We start from the raw sequence: 6,247 nt of genomic DNA, 5'->3' as shown, positions 1-6,247 counted from the left end.
TCTGTGGTTCGATTCTCGACGTAGGTGACAAAAAACTTTTCCTTGCCGCATGCCCAGCTTTCTTCTGTGTTTTAACTTTAAATACATAGGTTTCGTTAGTTCCGCTCATTCTACGATCTTTGGTTAAGATATTCATACGTATCCTCACAGGGGCGGCTTTCGAAGGGGGCTGCGGAGCTGCAGCACCTCCAGCCATTTGTCGTTGTCTCATTTTATGTTGTGAAATACATTTATTATACAGTCTCTATTTAGCGGCTCGAATTTTTTTTTTTAATTTCGCTCTCATTGACATGCACGCAATCGTTAGTGAAGTCACTTCCTCCCCTGGTGCTGCCAGAGCGAAACCAGAGACAAGGACTACAGGTTGAAGCTACTTCCTCCCCTGTAGCTGCAAGTCTCGTCTCTGAAGGTTTGCGGATTAAACTATAAAACGTCTTTGGGTTTGCGCGTTAGTTTTACCCCTCCCCCTGCTAGCCCCTTGCCAGTGGCGTAGCCTGGTTTTCAGACTGGGGTATGTAACCCAGTTAATATAGTTTGAAAATGGAATTTCCCATATCTGTATCCAGCATTGCGTATATACCGAATACAATTGGGGAAAATTTTAGAACATGGATTGCACCTACCAAATTATGTCTTAAAATACTAAAAAGAGCAGATTTGTCTGCGTTTGTCGAATGCGCATCATTATATTTACGAAAAGGCACTTTTCAGTGCCAATAATTTATTTTGTGTGCACAAGGCTGGAATTTTGAAGTAAGAGGGAAAGGGTGCAATCCATGTTCTGGAGTTTATCCGTTTTTTCAAATATTATATGGTTACAAAAATAGTTATGTTTCTTGGCTGCCTTATAAATATTTTTTAAATCTTCATAGCCATTGGTATTTCAAACGGACTTTTCATTAAAAAAAAAAGAGAAGACAAGACCAGTAAAACAGTTTGTTTAAAGTCTTACAACCTCACAGCCACGACTCACTTTCATAAATCTTTACATTAAAATGTCTTACACACTTTTTTATGTTCGTAGTTATATTCAATACTGGTTTTGAAGGGCCTGCTTTAATTACGTCTTCTTTTTCACAGAACGTTAAAGTCTGGAAGCTCCTTACCTTCAATTTGTCGATTATACAACAATTTGTTTCCATATTTGATGCATTGCGACAATGAACACGAAACAATTTCCATTTCACTCACTGCGTGACCTCTTGGATGTATATTGTCAGCTTACATATCTTGAGCCCATAAGCGCGTAACACAAAGATCTTAACCTAAATAATTTATTTCATCACTAAACAATTAAGCTTTCAAAACAGTCTTCAGTGTTCACAAATGAAAAGAGTAACATTTTGGAACAAATAACTCACTCATCATTCTTTATAAGTCACTGGAAATAGTATTATAACACAAGCATGACTATACAACAATATGTATTACAACGCTATACATCCCCGGGGTCACGAGCACGAGTTTCCTCGGGCTGACGACAGATGTCGTTGAGACGTTGCGAAGTGTTTTTAAACATCAAGCGGGCCGTGCCCATAGAGTCACAGTATAGTTCTTACTAATGGTCGCGCTATCTGTTCAAGGTGATTAAAACATAGTGCGGATTCAAAATCAAACATTCTGGGAAAACTTGATCTGTCCGAAAACGATTATATGTTACAATATTATAATTCAGAGTCACATTGAAGGAAATTGCAGGGTATGTAACACATCTCCCACATCCATGGACGTTACGCCCCTGCCCCTTGCCATGAATCCAGAGTTTCCAGGCGCTGCAAAATTTGCAGCAGTTTGTCAGTAGCGCGCAGTTTTAAATACATTTTCTTTAATGCTGTGAGTATAACAAGTGCGACAATGTTTAATTCTGTACAATATTTACAGTCTATTCAGTTCAGTACCTTAACAATTCAGGAGAAATGTGAAATTAAGTGCCCATTAGTTGAATCTCATAATGGAAAGAGCCGCTAAACAAAGTAGCCTACAAAGCTCGCATATTTTTTGCTAATGTATCCAGTATCCCTGCTTTGTTCTCTCGATCTCCACACAGTCTATATTAAATTAATGTGTTTGAAAGACAATTCCATCAGCTGGGACAACAAGATGGAGTTTTAAATAAGAACAGTAAATGTTGTTCTTGAGAAGAAGGAGCCACTGCTAGAATGTTTTCAAACCATAATGGAATCTGAAACATCTAACATCACAATAAATGAGGCAAGCGCCCTGGTGCGTACTCTTGAAGATCCTGAATTCAGTTTCTGGCTGAGTTTTTTTTTTTTCATTTATTGATGTATCATGTAGATATATTATACAACCAACTACAACATCGCCAGTTAAATATTTCTAAGGTTCAAATCAGCATATAAAAAATTAAATTATGGTTTATTTAACGACACTCGCAACTGCAGGGGTTATATCAGCGTCGCCGGTGTGCCGGAATTTTGTCCCTCAGGATTCTTTTAAATGCCAGTAAATCTACTGACACGAGCCTATCTCATTTAAACACACTTAAATGCCATCGACCTGGGCCGGGATCGAACCCGCAACCGACTATGCTACCGAGGCCGACTCTGCATATCAAGCTTTGTTAATGCCATACAGACAATGGCACAGTTGAGCACGAGATCTGTGAAAATGAAAACCCTAAAAAGCGTCGTAAGGTGGAAGGGATTCAGACAAGGGTTGCGGCAGCCAAGGAAGTGTGTGACTTCATTATCACACAAGCTAACACCCGATTCCAGTTCATAGATCATCTAATATTATCTTCTCTTCTCTGTCAAGAAAAATTTGAATGTTACAAAAGCTCATTTCCTGAAAATGACCTAAATGTATGTGTGAAGCTTTTCCAAATGCTCGATAAAGACAAACTAAAAACGGAACTCACTGTGTTGTATCAGAGACAAGAATTCAGAAATATCAGTGATGCGGTCAAGCTCTTGCAGTTTCTTCTATCTGAGAACTTGCAGGGGCCTGTTTCTCAAAATTACCAGTTTAGTAGTTCACCAGTTACTAGTTACCAGAGTATATTTCACAAGCTCTAGTAGATTCTGTTTCTCAAACTATTTTACCAGTCTAGTAACTTGTGACAATTTTTCACTAGTCACATGATCTCTTTCACTAGTCAGCTGATTGAGTTCATTTGTTTACAGCCATTGGTAGGTATTGTTATTTGAGGTTAGAAGGCTAAGTTGTTTGTGTTTTGGTTCTTACTTCTCTCTTCTCTTGAAATTCCATCAATTGAAAGCAAATTAACTATACTCAATATGATTAATGACTCAAAGGATATATAATTCGGTGCGTTTTCAAGCATAATAACAAAAATGATAAAGTAAACGATGGACAAAAAAATTTGTAATATGCGAGGCTATGGAACTGATACCTCAGAACAAAGATTATGCATACGTTAGGGACACTTATTGGACCAACATTAAGAAAGCAACTTTGACGAGTACCAATTCAAGTTCACAGTATCATAATATGAACACATTATGTAGCTAGTGGGTCTACTGGCGACATGAATGCCACTTATGACTTGAAAAATTACCTTTTTTTTTTTTTTTTTCAGTTTTACGTTTGATCTATTCGTAAATTAGTGTCGTTTTGTATTTAATCTGTAGGCTAAAGTTGACAATGTCAGAAGAACTGGCAGTGGAGGAGGAGAGCCAGCAAAAATTACTGCAGTTGATGAATTGGTATTAGATTATTAGGAAAAAAATTCTGCATGTGTTGCTGGTCTAGGGCAGAAAAACCAGATGGCATTGGAAAATAATCAACATCCCGATTTGTAGAGCAATTTGTATTTGAAGCTTTGTTGATAATGCGTGACTTCTATTTGTTTGTCTTGTTATGGCAGGTCCCACTATATTTAACAACTCTCCAAGCTTTTCGGCACTTTATTTAAACCGTTCATTATATTTAAACAATGCTCCCGTAAAGGAATAATAATTGTTCTTTCTCGATATAGTTTTAGCTCTTCTCACAACAACTTCTTTACTACTTCAATCGGAATCACTAAACCACACATATTAAAAAAATAACTACAATATTTTGTTTCGATTATCTGAGAAAGGTTGTCACTGGTAACTGATAATATAGAAATCACCAGTCTTTAGAGTCTTGTAGGAATATTCCTGTTCATTACTAGTATAATCAACTAGACTAGCATTTTGAGAAACAGAATTTCTTAGGAACTGGTGAAATCGACCAATATTACTAGTCTGTGAACTGGTAACTACTACTTTACCCTTGTAGTTTCTAGAAACACAGACTTGTAAAATAAACTATTATTACTACTGTACAGACTAGTATTACTAGTCCGTGAGTTTTGAGAAACAGGCCCCAGGCCTCATTTTCAGAAGTTGTGAAACTACTACGCATAGCTATCACCATACCAATGACAACTTCCGAACCAGAGCGTTGCTTTTCGTGTTTGAAGAGAGTAAAATCCTATCTCAGAAATACGATGAGAGAAGAGAGACTGACCGCATTAGCTATGTTTTCCATTGTAAAGATCATGTTAAACGACATATCGGATTTTAATAAGAAGATGATTCAAAAGTTTTCAACCTACAAGACAAGGCGCATGGAACTTATCTTTAAATAAAGTAAGTTGCTTGGTTTATTTTTGTATGCAGCCCCTCTTAATTCAATACCCACGAGCCGCCACTGGTATCCTCATCATACAAGCTAATCATAAACGAAAACCGGAATTCATTCCAGTTGAGTTCTGTACCCTTGTGCGTTATAGTCCGTGTGGTTGAAGCTGTGGTTTGCATTTCGAATCGTTTGCATTGTACAGGCTTCATGGAAGATCGCGTGTAAATACCTTTTTATATTATTGTTAGTAAGATTGACTTCTTTGCAATAATATGATTAGTGAATAATAATAATAATAATAATAATAATAATAATAATAATAATAATAATAATAATAATAATAATCTATCTATACTAATAATAAATCTGTAGCCGAAATTTTTGTGGTAATTTTCGATTTTCCAAAAATAATTGGTCCTAACATATATAATTAACCGCCCTGAAACCGAAAATCGCTTTTTTGAAATTTTTGTTTGTATATATGTCTGCCTGGATGATTGTTACCTTTTCACGCGATAATGGCTGAACCGATTTATATGAAAATTGGAATATAAATTAAGTTCGTTTTTTAAGCTATATGGAATTCAAAATATTTTATTTAAAAGGGGGGTTATAAGGGGGCTTGAATTAAATAAATCGAAATATCTCCCTTATTATTGATTTTCATGAAAAATATTACATAACAAAAGTTTCTTTAAAAATAATTTCCGATAAGTTTTATTCCATGCAAAATTTTGACACGACTGATATTTAATGAGATAAATGAGTTTCAAAATTACAATAACAACGCCATCTAAGGCGGTGTAATGAAATAAAAAACAAATGACTTCGTCTATAAGGGGCCTTGGACAACAACAATTGAAAGCTATGAAACATACGGTAACCTACAGAGAATGTTTCTGTGTTTGTACTGTATGAAGTAATATCGGAAGCTAAATTAACCGATCTGTATAATTAATTATTAATTCACCATTGGAAAGTGTAGTTTCTCTAGATGGACATAATGCTATAATGTTATTACAGTAACTTCTGAGTGAATTGAGGACAGATAAGATTAAAATAGCTTCTTATGCACAGAAAACTTGATAGGCATTCGTTTCCTGTATTTCCCAAAATAATTTTTATGACCAAATGAGTGGTCTCTAGATCAAAATGATCGCATTTTAATTTTTTTAATACAATTTAAATTAAGTAACATAATAAACGATTTATCCTTCTATCAAACACGAATGTTCCCTGGATCAAACGTCCTATTTTAATTATGTAATTAATTACTTTATATTTATTTCTAACGGGTGCAGCGGAGCACACGGGTACGGCTAGTAATAATAATAATAATAATAATAATAATAATAATAATAATAATAATAATAATAATATCGTCATTATATGTTGTTGTACAATAAAGCTATGTTTCTTTTCAGTTTTGTGTTAAATTATATAAATAACTTTTAATGCATAGATATTGAAAATATTTTTCGGAAGTACATTTATGTCGTTATTACATTACTGAATTATTTATATGTTTGGTGCAAGGAAAATCTCCTTTTTATGTATTTATTTACTTTTGTACCATCAATAATAGTAATATGCGTTACAAGAGCGGTATGTTGAAGTTTTCATGTTCAAGGAAAAGTTTGAAAAAGCGAAATGT

The sequence above is a fragment of the Periplaneta americana genome, chromosome 5 (genome assembly GCF_040183065.1).
Source record: "Periplaneta americana isolate PAMFEO1 chromosome 5, P.americana_PAMFEO1_priV1, whole genome shotgun sequence".
In the NCBI taxonomy this organism is placed as follows: Eukaryota; Metazoa; Arthropoda; class Insecta; order Blattodea; family Blattidae; genus Periplaneta; species Periplaneta americana.
The sequence above is the reverse complement of the archived record's forward strand: the minus strand, read 5'-3'. Positions refer to the sequence as shown.